We start from the raw sequence: 20,603 nt of genomic DNA, 5'->3' as shown, positions 1-20,603 counted from the left end.
CACGGAGGCTCATGCGCACGGTTCCCCTGTCCTCTCCCTTGCACGGAGGCTCGTGCGCACGGTTCCCCGTCCTCTCCCTTGCACGGAGGCTCGTGCGCACGGTTCCCCGTCCTCTCTCTTGCACGGAGGCACGTTTGCACGGTTCCCCGTCCTCTCCCTTGCACGGAGGCTCGTGCGCACGGTTCCCCGTCCTCTCCCTTGCACGGAGGCTCGTGCGCACGGTTCCCCTGTCCTCTCCCTTGCACGGAGGCTCGTGCGCACGGTTCCCCTGTCCTCTCCCTTGCACGGAGGCTCGTGTGCACGGTTCCCCGTCCTCTCCCTTGCACGGAGGCTCGTGTGCACGGTTCCCTGTCCTCTCCCTTGCACGGAGGCTCGTGTGCACGGTTCCTCTGTCCTCTCCCTTGCGCGGAGGCTCGTGTGCACGGTTCCCCTGACCTCTCCCTTGCATGGAGGACGTGCACGGTTCCCCTGTCCTCTCCCTTGCACGGAGGCTCGTGTGCACGGTTCCCCATCCTCTCCCTTGCGCGGAGGCTCGTGCGCACGGTTCCCCTGTCCTCTCCCTTGCGCGGAGGCTCGTGTGCACGGTTCCCCGTCCTCTCCCTTGCGCGGAGGCTCGTGTGCACGGTTCCCCGTCCTCTCCCTGGCACGGAGGCTCGTGTGCACGGTTCCCTGTCGTCTCCCTTGCACGGAGGCTCGTGTGCACGGTTCCCCTGTCCTCTCCCTTGCGCGGAGGCTCGTGTGCACGGTTCCCCGTCCTCTCCCTTGCACGGAGGCTCGTGTGCACGGTTCCCCGTCCTCTCCCTTGCACGGGCGCTCCGGCAATGCACGGTCCCCCCTTCCTTCCCCTCGCAGGGGGCTCGCGCGCCCGGCTCCCGTGTCCTCCCCCTTGCAGCGGGGCTCGCCCTACCCGCTATCCCGGCCCCTTCCCCGCCGGCCCCCACGGCCTGACCAGCCCCCCCCGCGCACGTGGGCACCGCGCCGCCCGCTCCGCCCCCGGCCGTGCGAGTGGCCGCCGCTGGCGCCGCCCTCTGCCTGCCCCGCCCGTGACATCAGCGCGGCTCCCCGGCCGGCCAGGGCCGGGCTGGCTGCGCTGGGGCGGGGCCGCTGCTCCTCCGCGCCGGGCACCGTGCGCCGCGGCCATCGCAGGGAGCAGCGCGCGGCCCCATTCGCATCGCGCCCGGGGCGGGCGTCAACGGGGAGTGGATTGCTCCGGAGTCGGGGCAGCTGGTGGGCTGTAAGTGGGGAGTAATCCGGGAGTGCGGGCTGGTGTAAACGGGGAGTGGATTGCTCCGGAGTCAGGGCAGCTGGTGGGCTGTAAGTGGGGAGTAATCCGGGAGTGCGGGCTGGTGTAAACGGGGAGTGGATTGCTCCGGAGTCAGGGCAGCTGGTGGGCTGTAAACGGGGAGTAATCCGAGAGTGCGGGCTGGTGTAAACGGGGAGTGGATTGCTCCGGAGTCAGGGCAGCTGGTGGGCTGTAAGTGGGGAGTAATCCGAGAGTGCGGGCTGGTGTAAACGGGGAGTGGATTGCTCCGGAGTCGGGGCAGCTGGTGGGCTGTAAGTGGGGAGTAATCCGGGAGTGCGGGCTGGTGTAAACGGGGAGTGGATTGCTCCGGAGTCGGGGCAGCTGGTGGGCTGTAAATGGGGAGTAATCCGGGAGTGCGGGCTGGTGTAAACGGGGAGTGGATTGCTCCGGAGTCGGGGCAGCTGGTGGGCTGTAAGTGGGGAGTAATCCGGGAGTGCGGGCTGGTGTAAACGGGGAGTGGATTGCTCCGGAGTCAGGGCAGCTGGTGGGCTGTAAGTGGGGAGTAATCCGGGAGTGCGGGCTGGTGTAAACGGGGAGTGGATTGCTCCGGAGTCAGGGCAGCTGGTGGGCTGTAAACGGGGAGTAATCCGAGAGTGCGGGCTGGTGTAAACGGGGAGTGGATTGCTCCGGAGTCAGGGCAGCTGGTGGGCTGTAAGTGGGGAGTAATCCGAGAGTGCGGGCTGGTGTAAACGGGGAGTGGATTGCTCCGGAGTCGGGGCAGCTGGTGGGCTGTAAATGGGGAGTAATCCGAGAGTGCGGGCTGGTGTAAACGGGGAGTGGATTGCTCTGGAGTCAGGGCAGCTAGTGGGCTGTAAGTGGGGAATAATCGGGGAGTGCGGGCTGGTGTAAACGGGGAGTGGATTGCTCTGGAGTCAGGGCAGCTGGTGGGCTGTAAATGGGGAGTAATCCGAGAGTGCGGGCTGGTGTAAACGGGGAGTGGATTGCTCCGGAGTCAGGGCAGCTAGTGGGCTGTAAGTGGGGAATAATCGGGGAGTGCGGGCTGGTGTAAACGGGGAGTGGATTGCTCTGGAGTCAGGGCAGCTGGTGGGCTGTAAGTGGGGAATAATCGGGGAGTGCGGGCTGGTGTAAACGGGGAGTGGATTGCTCCGGAGTCAGGGCAGCTAGTGGGCTGTAAGTGGGGAATAATCGGGGAGTGCGGGCTGGTGTAAACGGGGAGTGGATTGCTCTGGAGTCAGGGCAGCTGGTGGGCTGTAAATGGGGAAGAAACTCCTGGAGAGTCTGGGCCAGTGTAAAGGGTGCGTGTGTGTGACTGGTGCAGTTAGTGCTGCTGCTGTGGAGTGAATGGGGACTGAAGTCCCTGGGGTCAGGGCTGGTGTAAACAGGGAGGTGACTTAGAGCACCCCCCAGGCTGTCAGCCAGAGGGGAGTGGGGCGCTCTGGGGTGGTGTGTCTCTGGGAGGGTCAAACTCCATGTTTTGGTCCATCCCCCCCCCCCCCCCCCCAGCCTCCTGTCATGTGAGGCTTGTCTTGGGGCTTTAGCAAATGAAACCCAAGGGGGTGGGGGGCGTCAGCTGGGTTTGGGGGCTGCCCCGGGGAACATTGCTTTCTCAGTCCTCAAAGTTCCCCTTTCCTGCACGCTTCAGTGGCTTGTCCATGTTTTAAAGCAGTTTTATTCCTGGTCATTTATGTCTGAAGCATGAGGGTGGGTCTCCTCTTGGCATCCCCTGCCAGCCCCTGAGCTCAGGGACAGGATCTTCCCTTAAAGAGGGATTTGGGAGGTAACTTGCACTGTGGTGGTCTTGGGTTTATTACTGTCATGGGGAGATGGGGGAGGGGAGCAGCTGCATCGAAAGCCCTGCCTGTTTTCTGGGCTTCACACCAGAAATCTTCATTGGGGAAGGAGGAATGAGAGAGGTTTTCCCAGGCTCTGCTTGAGCTAAACCTGCATGTGGAAGTACTGCCAAAGAGTAATGCAGCATTATATTAAACTTTTATCACTGGTTAGCCGTGGTCTGGTTCAATACACAATATCACTGTGTTCCTGGTTATGCTCTACTTTGTGTCATAAAAATTAAGGAGAACTAAGTTTATTGGTATTTGCTGTTTAAAGGGGTAAAAGATTAAATCAGTTCAGCTAATAGCATTTTGAGTGCAACAGTAAACCAACGGGGGGGGAGAAACTCCGACATAGTTTCCCTGAAATCAAATCCATTTACACCAGCCGAGGATCTGCTGAGGGGTCTCTAAAACATAGTCTGTTTCTTTATCAAAGGCAATTTCTCTGTTCAGAGGTTTGCTTTGTTTTGGTATCCTCAGATGGAGGGGAGGTCTTGAATTTTCAAAGGATGATTTGTTTTGTTGTTCACAGCCTGTGTGAGGTAACAACACCTTTATACAAAAATATACTCTTAAATCCTTATTATTTCGTCAAATTAAATGGCATTGTATGGAGACAGAAACCGTATTAGGCTGTTATTGAGGTTCTTTGTATTCTCTTGGGAAACACTGGTTTTAAGTTGCCTCCAAAGCATTCGTTTGTGTAAAGGAAATGTAAAAACGTTAGTTTTCAGACAGGGAAAACGGGTTTCTCATACTTGTGGAATATTATGTTTTTGAAGGACCTAAAACTTCTGTAGGAGTGCTGGAATCTTAAAGCATCCCAATTGCTAGCCAACACCGTACAGATGCTGGGTTTGTGTGTGTCATCTTCCTCATCAATAAATGTTACGACAGCAGTTGTTGAGTAACTTAACTCTGCCAAACTTCTACTGTATATAACAGAGGAAGCTCTTTCCACTAGTTCTCTTAAAACACTTGTGCAGTCCTCCAATAGGAAAGTGAGCCTGATATGGTACATAGTCAGTTCTGTAGATCTGTGTCTTTTAGAAAACTAAGCTACATTTTTAACATACATTGTAAAATGATGATCGTTCTGTGTGGAAGGTCCCTTAGCATTCATTTCCTGTGGTTATCCTTTGTAGCTAAGGGGTGCTTTACAAATATTGATGAACAGTCTAACCCCAAAGAGAGAGAGGAGCCGTGCTGCCCAGTGGATGGAGTACAGGACTGAGAGTCAGGAGAACTAGGTTCTATTCCCAGCCCTGCCACTGGCCTGCTGGGTGACCTTGGGCAAGTCATTTCACCTCTGTGACTCACTCCCCTGTCCCGATGACTGTCTTGTCTGTTTAAACTGAGAGGTTGTAGCAGCAGGGTCTCTCTGTCCCTGTTTGTACATAGCACTGTGGGGCTTCAGTCTCAGTTGGGGTTTTGAGGTGCTGCTGTTACACACAAAGCCCTGGCTGGATAGATTTAGTTGGGATTGGTCCTGCTTTGAGCAGGGGGTTGGACTAGATGACCTCCTGAGGTCCCTTCCAACCCTGATATTCTATGATTCTATAGTAATAAAAAGTTGGCATTTTGTGAAGGCCCTAAAATGACTCAGGTTATTTCTGCACTTTGCATTTCTGAACAGACAAAGCAAGTTCCAAGTGTCCGTACAATAGGGTCTGGCTCTTAAAAAACTGGCTCACTGTTCCCAGATATTGTCCATTCTGTTAAGAAACCCCAACCTCTTGTCAAGACCAAACTTCCTGTGATTGCTCCTTTGGTCAAGCAGAGCCTAGGCACACTTTCCATCAGATCTCACTGTCATGGGAAGCTGCTAAGACTGTTGCCAAGCCCATAATCATGTGCTGTTTGTGACTAATAATTAATTGCATCTAGTTCTCTTTTGGTATCAGTTGGACAACAGGAAACACTGACCACGAAGGACCCTTCAATAACAACAGATGGTGCCGTAGTTGTTTCTAAAATGCAATGTGGATTTGGAAACAAGTGCTAATCCTCTCTTTATGATGGCTCTGACCCTTGTTATGTCTTACATCTGATCAGTTCAGGCCTAAGATTGAGAGGGCAGGTCTGATTTCTTGCTTATCTCAGTGGTTCAGTATTGTGACATCCCCAGTATCCCTGCTTTCTAGGCTGTTGCACTGAACGTGTCCGAGAAGCTGCTTTTCCATGGCTCCTGCTTGATCCAGCATTTCAGACAGTTACATTCTGCAGGACCTGCGTTAGCCTGGGAAATGGAGCCTTGCCTGTAGTTTTACTTGGTAGCAAGATGTTTCATCTCAGGAGTGACGTTTGCACTTCAGATGTTTGTGTTGGAGGTGAATAAATAACAGATCCTAAATGTGGAGTCGGATGGTGTTGGTGGAGCTCTCAGTCCTTCTCAGAAGTTTGGGGTGCACATTTGGAAGTTACCTTGGAAGCTTCCCCTGATCCTGGAATTTGGAAACTTTAAAAAATGGTTTGAAGACTTTAGTCTATTTCCACCCCTCCCCTTTGTTTCTCAGAACTCGATCTATTAAAACACCAAATTTAAAAATGTCATTCGTAGAAGGGGGAACAGAAAGCCCCCTCAGAACTGTGGACAAAAAGACTTCTTAAGGGTCCCTGGAATAGCAGAGAGATGCCTACAGCTGTTCATCTGGTGGCGTTCCCTCTTTGCTTCCCTCCATGGCTGGGTGCTTTGCACTAAATTGCTGGGTATTCATATTGCAAGCAGTGGGAGTTTTGTATTCAAGGCCCAAAGCAAACAGTAAACGCAGGGACAAAGTGGGAACTGCTGAAATTTGTCATCGGAGCCTGAAGTTGTTGCCTGTCAGGGTGTGCTACCTGGCTACTCCTGCATTGGGCTTTGGGCGTGGGGAAGAGGTGAGGTCTGTGGGTTAGGGGTGGAGGGACAGGGTGGGTAGGATTTGCCATAGAGAGGTTACATGTTGTTGTGGTTATCTATCTAGCACCAGACTAATACTAGCTGCTTTACCGATAAGTAGAATAGACACAATCTCTCCCCTGAAGAGCTCACTAAGGGCCTGCACCAGAGCCCACTGGAGTCAGCTGGAATTCTTCAATTCACTTCAGCGGGCTTTGGCTCCCGTCCTAATTACAGGCATGATCCGAGCAGCCCCGGAAAGAATGGGCTGCAATAATATGGCTGTGGGGCTCTGTGCATTTTTATACCTATTTCTTGATGATCTTATTATACATTAAATATGGTGCGTGCGCCCTGCCCAGCCACCTTCCATGTTTCTGCTGACCCGCTTCCGTGGAGCAGGAGTTGTTCCACTTCCGTCTGTGCCAGAGCTCCCATCTGATGACCATCCCTTCGATTCGATTACCACAGCAGTGTGGAGTGGGCAGGGATGGCTCTTCCCCTAACAAAGGGGGGGTTTGTATAAGGACAGGCTGATCTTTTTTCATGTTTCTTGATGTGATGCTCCCGGAGCCGGCACACTGAGCCAGACTTCCCGCATGATGCAGTGAGTCTGTCCTTGTTGGCTTGGCTGTTGCCGCTTCTGTGCGGCAGGGTGTCATGGAGTGCGGTAGGCGTGTGGATGACGCTCCACGCATTGCTTGAAATATAACTTGCTTGCTAAATGCACTGGCAAAACGAGAGTCCAGCTCTGTAGTGTCTAACATTATTCCTCCTGTTTCTTCCCCAAGAACTGGAATCCAACCCTCAAGCCAGAGGCTGTGAGAATAGGTTGCCCCCATGAAGTAGAAATGCTGGTCTAGGGGACAGGCCTCGCACAATACCCTGAAGGTTGGTTAAATGCAGGTTCTGTCTGAGGAAATCTCTGCCAGCTGGGTGAGGCTTACCTGTTGTGGGTGATGATCAGCTACCAAAATAAACGTTTCTCCAAAGCACCAATCTTAAAGATATACGTTGGTGCTTCTCTGTTGCCCTCATCTGCCAGTTGTTTGACCGTTGCTTAGATTTAAGAAGTTGTATCTTCTCCTTCACCCTTTTTGGTTGCAGTGTGGTGGTTAGATCATGTTAACAGAGGGCTTCAATACATGTGGTGAGAGAACATCCTTCTGGATTAGTGCAGGCTTTGAGTTATTTTGTTTCTGTAGTTCTTCACCCAGGCCTGCAGTCACCTTAACCATCTGTGTAATTTCACTAGTACTGCTTGTGTGAATCCAATCCTGTGCCTGAGATCCAATTCAACAGTGTGCTTAGATCTAAGGAAGTGAACAGGCTGGATGGGTGAAATCCTGGCCTTGCAAAAGTAAATGGCAAAACAGTCATTGGTTGCACTGTGTCAGGATTTAGCTCATTGACGCCGGTGGGATCTTGAAGCTGCGTGTGTGCTCAAGTATCTTGCTTGAGGGTTTGCAGGACATTATACAGGGCAACATCTTCCGTTTGTGTAAACTACCGTAGCTCTGGTGAAATCAGTGGAGCTGTGCCATCTTAAATCCTTAGCTGGAGTAATCTCTCTGAGGTATGCGTAGAGGTTAAAATAGCAGCCTAGCACTGTCTTCCCAGAGAAACTTTTCTCTTAGCGAAATTACTTACGATGCTGAACAGAGGTTTGACTCCTTGATAAGCTGACAAGGTGGGTGAGGTAATGTACGCTATTTACCTCACCCAGCTTGTCTCATGTATCAACACAGCTACAGCATCCCGGAGAGGTTTTAATTTTTGGCCTGTTGATAGCTAAACTTCCTCTGTTTGCTGCTAAATCTTTTTTGTTTGCTTAGCCAAAGTGCACAATTGATGCGACTGGAGGGCCGAGAGCTGCTGTATTTTGGGTCACACACAGGAGGACTCTGTACCGTGTGTGGGGACTGCTTCAAAGCTAATGGGTGTTTGTAACCCACTGATCAGTGCGTGTCAACAGCATTCTCTCTGCGCCTCTTCCAAAGAGGATACTAATCTCTTACTGTTCTCAGCTTGAGAGCCTAGCTCTGAGTTGGGAGGTCCCTTGTCCAGTCCTGGGTGTCAGCCAAGATGGCAATTGCCATGTTTTCATTGACTTTGGATCCGACCCTCATGCTTTTGCCAAGTGATGCTGGTGTGAATCATGTGCTGTGGAGAGGAGCTCTTCCTCCTTGGGTGCTTCCAGCTTTCCAAGAGAGGGCTCACGTGTCAAAGAGCCATCATTTAGAGTGGCTGTACAGGCAATTCATAGCCTGGAGTAGGCGTGCCAGAGAAATAGCATCATAAATTCTGTCTCCAGACTTCGAGAGAAATAGTCTGGTTGACTCAGGGGAAAAAAATCTACAAGCTACACTGAATAGCTCAGTGCAGATGCGTGGCTAACGTGCAGCAACTGTTAAAGCAACCACGCTGTGCCTGGATTCTCTAAAAATGGGCTAGAGAATAAGTCAGTTCTCTGATGCCCTGTAGCATGATGGTTTGGCTGTCATCTGAACACTTTGTTTAGTTCAGGCTACCTCGCCTCATGAAATACATAAAGGATTGAAAAGGCTTGCTTGCAGAAAAGCAAATAGCATGATTAGAGCCATGGCTGAGTGTATACACTGTGTAATGAGATCATAAAATTGGGATTAATTAGCCTAGAAAGAGAACTTGTGTGAGGGAGGAGGATGTAATGATGGATATAATAACAAGGGCTCGCTACTCTTTCTTAATACGCAGCTAAAGAGATCACTTGGTGAAACTGTAAGCCATTACATCTGAAACTAGCAGAAGGAACCACTCTTCAAATACACCTAGATGGTGTATTATTAGGGGAAGCTATTCCTTTGGTCCACCACTTGGCTGTTGAGGTATAGGTGTTGCCTACCTTTTGCATTGCTACTTAGGGAGTCTAGTAACATCAGGTGGAAGATGTGTTGAAGAAATCAAGAGAGGATACAGCTTGCAAAAAATGTATCCAACATCTTCTAAAGACTTCAGTGGTGTTGAGATTGAAAGCTACGTATCTGCATTGGATTGCTGAAGTGCTACATATGGATGTAAGTGCTCGACACTGAGATACGACTCAGTGTTCTAAACTGGTAAAAAATTAGCTGGATGACCAAAACTATGAAGGGCAATGAGAAAGATGAGTTTAAAAAGAGCACAGTTACTTGAGACCCTGGGTGAAAAATAACATCTTTCAGTGGACATGTAGCTTGTCGATTGCAGAGCGACTTGATTCCAGCACTCGTACTGTCGGGCAAGATGGCAGGGAAACCAGGAAGAAGACGACGGAGCCAGCTAGGTCAGAAATCTCACCAGATTGGCTGGTTTCCAAAGGATGGTGGAAGTTTTATAATTCTGTCGCAGCTGTAGAAGATGAAAGGTGGTGGTGGACGGCCTTCATATTGGAGATGTCGCTGGGAGGGATAGTGTGTGGGAGTCACTGCCAAATAGCTTTGGGATTTTTAAAAAAGAATCCGATCACATTGCACCTTTGAAACACTGGTGCTTAACCTCTTCCGTGCCAGGATCTAGCAGTATGGGAAGGATAAGGGGGAGTGGCGGTGACCCTCTGCTGTAGAACGCTTGCAGCTATGCAAGCTGTTAGAAAATGTGGATACAAGGTGCTTTTATCAGCAGATCTCAAAGCACTCTATAAAGGAGGTCAGCATCATAACCTCCCACTTACACATGGGGAAACTGAGGCACACAGTGGGGGGGAGGGGAGTGACTTGCCTGGCATCACTCAACTGGCCAAAGGCAGAGCTGGGGATAGAACCCAGGCCTTCCAATACCAGTGCTCTACACACACTGCCTCTGACTGGTACAAGGGGAAGTCTAACCTTGCTGTTTGAAATGGGCATAATCTTATTGCCTGCGAGATGCAGGAAGTAATTTGTTCCTGTCTCATGACTTTCCATAAGTGGGTAGGTGCATGAATTGGAAGACTCTGCTGTTTTAAAATAGAATTGCTGTTGTTTTTAATCAAATATACATTAGGATCGTACATTATGCAGTGATTAAACCCAGTCCTTGACTCTGTGCTTGACAACATAATTCTCTTTTCACTTTAAGCAGAAATCGGTTTGTAAAACAAAAAAATTTTTTTAACCTGCTGGGATTATTCAGATGAGATTGTTTAATCTAATTCTTTAATAATAGCATATTTTTAAAAAAAAAAAAAGGAAAAAAAAGAAATGCATTTAAATATAACAGGAAGCCGTTCATTAATTGTGTTATAACATGTAAACCTTTCTGTGCTGAGGCAATTAGTTTATGTATGAAGTGCTACTTATGCAGCATTGGAGGTCAGGGAAAATATGGACATAACCTCGTCTAGAAAAAGAGCATCTTCAGGCCTTTTTTTTCCAAGAGGGTGTTGCAAGTTGTACTGCATTCATATTTGGCACAAAGACTTGGAATTTTGAAAAGCTGATGCCTTTGAAATAAATAGAAAAAGTACATACCTAATCACGTGTTCTGATGCTCTTGGTATATTTTTTCCCCCTTTGCCCCCAGTCTTAGTGCCTGAGCTTTGCAAACAGCAGGCAAGCTGGATATTGACCTACCTCAAGGCAGACCCTGGTTGAACTTCATGGAAAAGGGTATAATATTGTTCAACAACATTGGGGTAGAGAGCGCTCAGGGGTTTCTTGAATAAAAACTGGAACGTTAGGCAAGCTTTTCAGAAACGCTGGCCAACAAAGAAAAGCGCCCTAGTTGCTATTTGCCTGCGGTTCTCTACCCACAGTGATATCTGAGAGAACGCTTACCTGCTGCTGTAGCTCGCTGGTGAATGGATGGTTCCGGTCCTTCTCTGTGTCCAATCCACAGAGGCAATGAGTCTTTCACAGCCCCAGCTCTTGGGACCTTTTTTCTGTGTAGCTCAAGCTGTAGCAGCTTATACTTTTAGCTCTGGCTCACATGGTGGCTGTCATTGTGGGTAAACGTTGACTTCTTGATGACTAACTGATGCTGGTTCACAACAGGAGGATCAGTCTCCAAAACCTACTTGTGGTAATTCCAGGAAAAATGTCATTCATTGTAATTGTTGCATCTGCTGGGCTTCCCAGTCTCATTTAGCTTCGTTAAGGGAGAGAAGAGTTTGGATTAAACATCTTCCTATTGTCCCATCTGTTAATATAGTGACATCAATGGGGCCATACTGATTTGCACCAACCAAGGATCTGGCTCTGTGTCTTGGCAAGATAGCAGTGGCTGCTCAAATAATGCCACGCCTGTCTGCTCTTATAGGGGGGCCTGGCTGCAGAGTGAAATGTTAATGGTGCCGTTCTGGGACACTTTACTGTGCAGCGTTTCCCTTTGCAAAGTATTTCTATGTGGTAGCTGCTAGCGTTGTTTGTTGCATGGCAACTATTTGAGGCCAAGTTACATACCCGATGATTGATTGATTGATGGGGTGGGGTCAGAGCAGGTGAGAAGGGCTGTGGGTGTGTACACATCACTTCAGGCAATTGATGGTTATTTATATTACAGTACTACATAGAGACTCTGAGACTGAGGCTCTATTGTGCAAGGCCTGTACATACACAGGGAGAGACCTCCCCTGCTCTGAAGAGCAGGCAATCAGAATAACCCATGCAGCCAATGGGTGGGTAGGGAAACAATGCACAGAAGGGTAAAGTGTCTTAGCCAAGGTCTCACATCAGACCAATGGAAGAGCCAGGAGCAGAATCCAAGTGTTCTGGCTTACAGTCCGCTGTTCTATCCACTAGACCCTGCTGCTTTCCCACATTGAGCGCACATGAATGCTTTCAGATGCTAATGCATAACTTAAAGAAATACTTGAACAGTAGGAGAGTAATCAATCAGCTGGTAACTCTGTCTGCACCAGGAATTGCTGTCAAATGAGACTTCTTAAATTCTAAACAATGTTTAGTTTTGCTCTAATATTAACTTATGTATTTGTAAGGAGCGGATTGCGATACAGAGCTGTAATGTCGTTGCCTGGCTTTCTCTACAAGGACTGGAATTGCTATCTACCATTTTCTTACTGCATGTGAGTAAAGCATGAATACAACATCTGTATTCACCCCGCTAACACACCAGCCTTCAGGCCCTGGGTTTTCATTGTCAGGGGCTGTGGAAGGTGATGTAACATCTTTAATCCATGGAGGGGATAAAGGACGCAGACCGTGCTGACACGAGACCTCTCTCTCCACTTCCCCTTCTTCCCCCTCCAAATCCTCCATCTAGGTGATTTAGAAGAGTAACACTGGTCGACTTTATAAATGTAAGCGTGTCAGAGGGCACCGCTCTGGCTCTCGGTGGCTGTTTTCTCTCGCAGCATTCACCACTGAGGGTGTGAATCTGATCTATGTACTTGCAGTACCCAGAGGGTTCGTGTATTGACATAAAGGACAGCCCTGTGTCTAATTAACAAGCTGCAGAATGTATAACTTTCAGAAATATGAATTACAGCCTGTGTTCTGTAGGAGGCAATAAACAATAAGACCTAAAAGTGCCTTCAGGAGCTGAAATGGCTTCTCTTTCTAGTTGTAGTAGATGCTTTCAGATACTCTTTTTTTTTTTCCCTTCAATTTTTTGCCCAACTCTCATTTTCTCTGTAAGTTCCCTTCTTTTTCCTCCCAGCCCAAATACACACCTTCTCAGACACAAGGCGAGAGCTTTATTCTCAGCAGCTCAAACAGTTGAATTTGGTTTTAGTGGGTTTTTTTCCTCCTCAAATTGTGTCTGGGCATTTTATCAAGTAATCTGACAACACAGCAACCTTTGGGCACTCCAGCAATAGGCACGTTGTCTTGCATATTAGAGCCTGTTTCATTGAGGGGTGACTTTGAGAATATTAGGGTTCCCCTGACATTTAACTTCCATCTGTCGACACCAAGGAGACCTCTGTTTGCTCTCTCCCCGGCAGGATAACCTCTCAGCCTGTGCAGCACTGTCCCTAGCATGGGACTCAAACTCACAACTCTGTGGTCCAGCCCTAGGGCAAAAGTGCTACCTATTCAGACATGCTCAAGAAGAACATGTCTTAGGAAAAGGGATTTGGTCAACAGCATGCACACTCATTAGTGAGCTGATCTATGGTTAAGGTTGAACTAGCTTCCTTTTAGGCCGGTGTTACCATCTCATGACTTGTTTTTGGTTGGTACTGTGACATTTGGTGGCCGTCTTTAAGTTACAGCTTCTGGAGTCAAATGATTTCATTTACCATTGGTGAGGCCTTATCTGGAGTACTGTGTCCAGTTTTGGGCCCCACACTACAAGAAGGATGTGGAAAAATTGGAAAGAGACCAGCGGAGGGCAACAAAAATGATTAGGGGACTGGAACACATGACTTATGAGGAGAGGCTGAGGGAACTGGGATTGTTTAGTCTGCAGAAGAGGGAATGAGGGGGGATTTGATAGCTGCTTTCAACTACCTGAGAGGTGGCTCCAGAAAGAATGGATCTAGACTGTTCTCAGTGGTAGCTGATGACAGAACAAGGAATAATGGTCTCAAGTTGCAGTGGGGGAGGTTTAGGTTGGATATTAGGAACAACTTTTTCACTAGGAGGGTGGTGAAACACTGGAATGGGTTGCCTAGGGAGGTGGTGGAATCTCCTTCCTTAGATATTTTTAAGGTCAGGCTTGACAAAGCCCTGGCTGGGATGATTTAATTGGGGATTGGCCCTACTTTGAGCAGGGGGTTGGACTAGATGACCTCCTGAGGTCCCTTCCAACCCTGATATTCTATGATTCCAGCTTGCTTTTATTTTTGTAAATGAAAGTTTCTGTTCTTTATGCTTGCAGAGAGAAGCTTGCAGTTTTGAACCAGGTGCATGTGACGTTGCACTCTGTATGATTTTATGAAAATATGCTAATTAGTGTGAATATAATGTAACTGGAATATGCTCCATGCAAAAGGTTTCTTGTAAGGTATGACTACAAAGCTTATAATCTACTGAGTCTGGTCGTCCTATTTGTATAAGTGTATCACTCTTGTATCTGGCACTAGAAATATGAAATATAACTCTAAGGCCCTATTGTAGTTCTGCAAAGTGTGGGCCATTAATGGTGGTTTGGAATCTTGATGGCTCCCATCAACCAGGACAATTGACTGTGGATGGCTCTGGTTGCAGGCAGGCCTTCCTATAAGTCAGGCAGGGAGGAGTGAGGGCTTGGGGTCTCACAGGACATGTGACCATGTCACCTGCTACTGGAATCCATCTTTAACCTGGTGCTTTTCCATTGAGAAGGAGGGGTGGGAACCCAGAGAGGGACAAAGGATTCCCTCCTTGTGAAAAGCTATATAAGGGGGTGAAACGGAACAAAGGAGGTGGCAGTCATGAGAAATCCCCTAGCTACCACCTGAGCTGGAACAAGGGCTGTACCAGGGGAAAGAGTTGTGCCCAGACTAGGAAGGCGTCCAGCTGTGATAGAAGCTTATTGAAACATCTCTGAGGGTGAGATTTTTGTCTGTATTCAGTTTCCTTACTGTATTAGGCATAGACTTGCGTGTTTTATTTTATTTTGTTTGGTAATTTCCTTTGTTCTGTCATTACTTGGAACCACTTAAATCCTACTTTTTTGTATTTAATAAAATCACATTTTACTTATTAACTAACCCAGATTACGTATTAATACCTTGTGGAGTGTGTGGGGGGGGGGGGGCAAACAGCTGTGCTTATCTCTCTATCGGTGTTATAGAGGATGAACAATCTATGAGTTTACCCTGTCTAAGCTTTATACAGGGTAAAACGGATTTATTTGGGGTTAGGACCCCATTGGGAGCTGGGTATCTGAGTGTTGGAGACAAGAACACTTCTTAAGCTGCTTTCAGTTAAGCCTGCAGTTTGTGGGACGTTGTTCAGCCCTGGGTCTGTGTTTGTAGCCGGCAAGCGCGTCTGGCACAACCAGGCAGGGTTCTGGAGTCCAAATTGGCACGGAAGGCAAGGGCAGTAGTAGTCTTGGCACATCAGTTGGCAGCCCAAGGGGGTTTCTGTGATCCAACCCCTCACAGTGCACACTAAAGACTCTAAGTAGCCGGCAAACACAAAGGACCCTAATGTTTTTCTTACGATTTCTTTGGGAGGGGTCTGATGTGATTTTTTTTTTAAATGGTTCAGGTTGGCTGTGCTGTTGTTTGCTTGATATTTTCAAGCATTCCTCTTCCAAACTTGTTTGGAAATGCAATGATCCGACACTTTGCAAGCTGTATCTCATCCAAAGATGGTGGTTTTTCTGGGACACTTGGTTAACAATCAGAAAAGGAGTTTTAAAGTTAAGCAGCTGATTCTCCTCCGTTATACGAGTGTAATTGCATTGAGTTCATTGGAGCTGCTCTTGAGCGGAGCATCAAGCCCATGTTGTCTTCAAAATATACCTGATGAGGTGGTGGTTTGTACTGTGGTTAGCGTATAGGGGCAGTAATTAAAGATCAAGGCTGCATTGTGCAAAGCACTTCAGATACACACCGTGTGTAACTTTTAAAATTCGCATTAACATGTCTTGGTGTAGAAACTCCAAATTTGTTTTGTCTGCCTTACTGAGAGATGCCTCTTCAGTATTTTTATGGGGGCTAGTGGGGCGTGTGTGTGTGTGTGTGTGTAGTAACATGCAAACTAACTTGCGACGGTACTGATCTTAGGTAGGCCGGGGAGTGGTTAATGGTGGTTACTGAGTTACTGTGCCTCTTGGGAATTAATCTACTGGTAACATGTTGTTTTGATTGTCATTCACACTTTTGCACAATATGGGGAGCAGTATAGCAGTTGAACAGAGGTGTTCGGTCCTGTCTACAGTAGAAACTTTTACCAAAATAGTAATGTCAATTGCAAACTTCAAATCCAGACTTCTGGAAGTATGCATCCGATGAAGTGAGCTGTAGCTCACGAAAGCTTATGCTCAAATAAATTGGTTAGTCTCTAAGGTGCCACAAGTCCTCCTTTCCTTTTTGCGAAAGGATTATGTGGCACTGGAGAATAGACTGGATCTCAACGCATCATTTTCAGATAATCTGGTGTTTGAGGCTTTTTTCAAAGATGTGGAATGTAAGGAAAGTGTCTGCGTGATTTGGAGGAGGCTTTAGCTGGATTCCATTGGGAAAGGTTTCTGCCTCAAGGCTTTTGGCCTCACTTTCTTGTGAGGTGATTATGGGCGAGAGGCTATTGTTAGGGGGTCGTCTTTCTGCTTTGCCTGGTTGTTAATGTGTTTGATTATTTTTGCCGCTTGGTGGTCATCACTTACTGCTGGGATGTCAATGAAGTGGTAAGGCCCCTAGAACATTTCTTTTTTATTGTTGAAAGAAATCAGTTTGGGATCTAGTGCTAAAAACTTCTAAGCTCATTTACATGGTTATTTTAAGTTTGCTTTATACTGCACAAGATGCCGCTGTACCTGAATCCTGGTGAAGATAATGCTTGAGGACGACTGGCCAAAGGAATTCATATATTTAAAATGTGGCAGATAAATAGAGAGAGGGTGGGTGAGGGAATATCTTTTATTGGGCTAACTTGTTTTGGTGAAAGACAAGCTTTCAAGCTTACCTAGAGCTCTCCTGCAAGTCTGGGTAAATGTAGTTGCTGTCTTCGTTTGCATGATTCTGACAGGTGCATACAGATGGAGGATGAGAAATAACTTTATAGCTATATTTTATATATATTTTCAAAATATAGGTTTGAGGCTTAGTTATTTTCTCGTCTGCCTGCATTTGTCTAGGCACTTACGTAGGCTGCAGGGCCAGTAAGATCTGTCCATTAGAAATCATCTTAAACTGCCAGTGGAAATTTGCAGTAGGAGAATTCTCTGGGTTACATAATATTCTTCAGCCTTTTAAATTATTTCCTTCCCATCCTCTTTATGGTTTCAGACCACCCTTGCTCCTCTGAATGTTAACTGCGGATATTCTTCAGAGTACTGGCATTCTTTTGATGGGGCCATCGTTACCACAAAATTAAACCATACGTTCTAGTTGACTCAAAATATCTTTGGAGTGTAACCAGGGATGTTTGCTATGGTATATGTTCATTATACTGGGATGGTTCCCTGTAGTGATATCACGTAGTCAACTGCATGTTGCAGAGTAACCCGGTATGAAATGGTCGCATTGCGCTCTGCGTATTCCCCAGACCATAAAATGTGTCCGCACTCCGACAGTGTAAATGTAGTGGTTCCCTGCCTAGTCAACCTGTTCTGACTCTCAATAAGATCCAAGAGGCCTTTATTGGGAGGGAGACACTTGGAAGGCAGTTTTTAGGGGGCCTTATCTGAAGAGATATGGAAGTTTCTGTGTAGACAGGATGTCTTAGGTAATAAAATGTCAGTTGAACGACACAGTGAACATCTGTGTTTATGGCTCACTCAGCTGAAAAATAATTCAGAAATTAGCTGTTCTAGTTTTACTCACTGACTTACCTAAGCAGGTCCCACAGGCTTCAGCCAACTTACGATTAGGTTTACTTTTTTTTATTGTTGCTGAAATTAATATTGTCTTTGTCATGCCACCAGAACAGTATGTCTTCAGACAGTGTTTTGTGAACCACATGCTGGTCAGTTAACAGTATGAGAAACCTCCCAGGTTTAAAAGGCAGTATTTCAAGAGAGACAAGCTTTTTCCTAAACTTAAGGGACCATTAATACTTATGCCTGTTCGTTGCTTAATATTGCAAGATTCTCCTTTCAGACTTTAATGCGAACTCAAATTCAGGGCTTTGCTTCACGGTGCGTAAAAATCAGTGTTTACGTTTTTTCCCCCTGTAAAATAAACCTGTTTTAAAATGAAGTCTGAAATAATACAAAATATGTGAAGGCCCAGTCTTATGATGATCTCTTAAACTATTTTAAATAAGACATAAACATGCTGAATCAATGAGCCCTCTCAAAAACTTTGAGTTAAAGGCTGCTTTTCTATATAAAGAAAATAGCTATCTTGTGCGGTCAAGCTTTAAAAATAGACAGGATAGGTCATGTACTGTATTAAGAGCGTGATCCTGTGGGAGTCCCAGAGGCTGTGCTATTGGATGAAAGAGACGGGCAAAGTCATCAGAGGCATTGGGACCCGGCCTCTGATTTCAGGAGATACCATCCTGTATTTCATCAGGATCATCCCCTAAGCCCCGCCTGGTGGTTTCACGTTCCTGTTTTATAGCTTTTGCTTGCCTAAGCACTAATGGGCTCAGTTCTCAAATTAATACTTGACTCCACCCACCAGGGAAACTTACGTCCCAAGATTCCGTTTGGTTGTAATCAACTTGTTTTAACTGCTATATTAACCTTTCTCTAGAAAATAACTAAAGTACAAATGGAAAAGTTGACTACAATCAATGATTTAAATTGAGGCTTTCCACTTGGTGATGTAAATTGCCTGGATTTAAATCAATCCACCCCGCTTTGCTGTAGTTATAAACTGGGCTTTGATCCCAATTGAAGTGATCAACCATCATTCAGTTAAAAGAAAAGGAGGACTTTTGGTACCTTAGAGACTAACCAATTTATTTGAGCATAAGCTTTTGTGAGCTACAGCTCACTTCATTGGATGCATTCAGTGGAAAGCTTATGCTCAAATAAATTGGTTAGTCTCTAAGGTACCAAAAGTCCTCCTTTTCTTTTTGCGAATACAGACTAACACGGCTGCTGCTCTGAAACCCATCATTAGTTGTTTCACGTTCTTGACTTCAAATTTGTTTTTTGCTGATGTGTCAAAATATACATTGAGAAACAGGATTGATAAAATTTATTGCTAGATGCTGTTGCATGAATTCTGTCATGCTGTTATCTTGAATTTTGGCAGTTTGCAGTGGCTGGATATTGCCAAGTTGGCCAAGTGAATAAAAATAATCTATTTCAATTATGAGTTCAAGTCCTGTGTTAATGGGAGAAGTTAAACTTTAACATTTGGACTGTTCAAATGTTCACATAAAGCTAGGAGAAAACTATTGGACTAGCTTCTGCGGTTGGAGAATTGTGAGAGCTATAATTAAACAAAATGAAACTTTATTCCTGCAAGTGATCCTGTTGCCAAAAAACAGCAACTAACTTGAGGGGAAAAAAAAACAAAAGTCAGCCTTGCCAAATCATTTCCTCACATTCATGGCATTTCCTTTCTTTCTTTCTGTTCTCACCACCCTCTTTCCCAGTCAATAGCATCCTGACTGTAGCATTTAAAAACTGAAATCCGATCAGTGATACCCAGGGTGGAGCTGGCTTCAAAATGAATGTGCAGGGTTCTCTAGCTGGAAGTCAGGGTAGGCTCTGAACTGTGGAAATTTAGGGAGCTGTTCCCCTTACCTCCAACCATAAAAAACAACAACATGTTTTCTTCTCACAAAGGATTTGCAATCAAGAATTTCTATATACAGTGTCACTGGTGGAAGTGGAACTGTGAGCTAACTTGAAGTCTGTAATAAAGTGTGGAAGATATTCCTAATGAACCCAGTCTGTAAATAATTAATTGTTGACAACCTGCCACTCTTGTGAAGAAACACACAATGCAGGCAACTGGAACTTCTACCAGCAGGTCCTAGTGAATGATGCTTTGTTCCTCTGTGTTTGGGGAGATATTATTTGTAGCATTATCTGCCTCCAGAAGATACAGTTTCCTAGTATAGTACTCGCTGCCATTTTAATCCACCAAGGGCTGGATTAACTAGGGGAGGTGGTGTATTTTTGAACATGTTGGCTAATGTGTTTTCGTTTAGGGTTGACCTGTACCAGCTAACGTGTTTAAAATGCAGCTAGGCCTGTCTACATCAGAGTAGTCTTTAAACATTAACACCTTGTTAAAATACACTTTTATCCTAGCCTAGGCAAGCCCTTGAAGATTGCCACAGTCATGCAAAAGCAGCAATTTTGTGTACAGCAGTTAGCAGGTAGGTGAAATGTCTGTGGACTGTGTATTTGAGAGGGTGTGTAGACTAAGGGCTTGTCTATGCTACCCGCCGGATCGGTGGGCAGTGATCGATCCAGCAGGGATTGATTTTATCGCATCTAGTATAGATGCGATACCCCGCTGAGCGCTCTCCCGTAGACTCCGGCACACCACCAGAATGAGAAGCGTAAGCGGCATTGTCGGGAGAGCGTCAGCTGTCAACTTACTGCATTGAAGACACCGCGTTCAGGAGATCTAGGTATGTCAACTTCAACTACGCTATTCACGTAGCTGAAGTTGCGTATCTTAGATCAACCCTGTGCGGTAGTGTAGACAAGCCCAAGTGTAGACAAGCCCATTGGGAGAAAAGCCTAGAGAAAAACGAAATTGAGACTGAAAAAATGGTGCTTACACCAAATAATTATATTTTTTTAATGTTTGCTACAAAAGCATGTTTAAGAGGCAAAATTTGGCTTGTAATCTCCCTTCCTGTGTCCCCCCCCCCACACACAGACAAGCCAGCCTCAGAAGAACTGTCGTCTTAAATGCTGGAGAAGGCATTGCCGGTTTTTTGCGACATTCGAGTAAAGCCTTGTGCAGATCTTCTCTTCGTCACCAGGAGAAGGTTTTTTTTAAGAAGTTGACACTTGAGAAGGGTAGGTTTCAGAGTAGCAGCCATGTTAGTCTGTATTCGCAAAAAGAAAAGGAGGACTTGTGAGACACCTTAGAGACTAACACATTTATTTGAGCATGAGCTTTCCACTGAATGCATCTGATGAAGTGAGCTGTAGC

General features: G+C 46.6%; 1 protein-coding gene across 4 annotated transcripts in view; it reads left to right on the top strand.

The window, feature by feature from the left end:
* Window positions 1–1,091: 1,091 nt before the first annotated feature.
* The window catches only part of SH3BP4 (SH3 domain binding protein 4), a 142,718-nt gene continuing 123,206 nt past the window's right edge, over window positions 1,092–20,603 (top strand). For 2 of the 4 annotated variants that reach the window (XM_048869755.2, XM_075118177.1), the window contains exon 1: window positions 1,092–1,234. The gene's annotated coding sequence lies outside the window, so the exon portion shown is untranslated. Of the gene's footprint in view, window positions 1,235–1,963; window positions 2,035–2,449; window positions 2,515–20,603 lie in introns of those variants that run through there. The other 2 variants (XM_075118173.1, XM_075118175.1) reach the window with 2 other exon arrangements.

The sequence above is a fragment of the Caretta caretta genome, chromosome 11 (assembly GCF_965140235.1).
Source record: "Caretta caretta isolate rCarCar2 chromosome 11, rCarCar1.hap1, whole genome shotgun sequence".
NCBI classification, from domain to species: Eukaryota; Metazoa; Chordata; order Testudines; family Cheloniidae; genus Caretta; species Caretta caretta.
The sequence above is the reverse complement of the archived record's forward strand: the minus strand, read 5'-3'. Positions and strand labels throughout refer to the sequence as shown.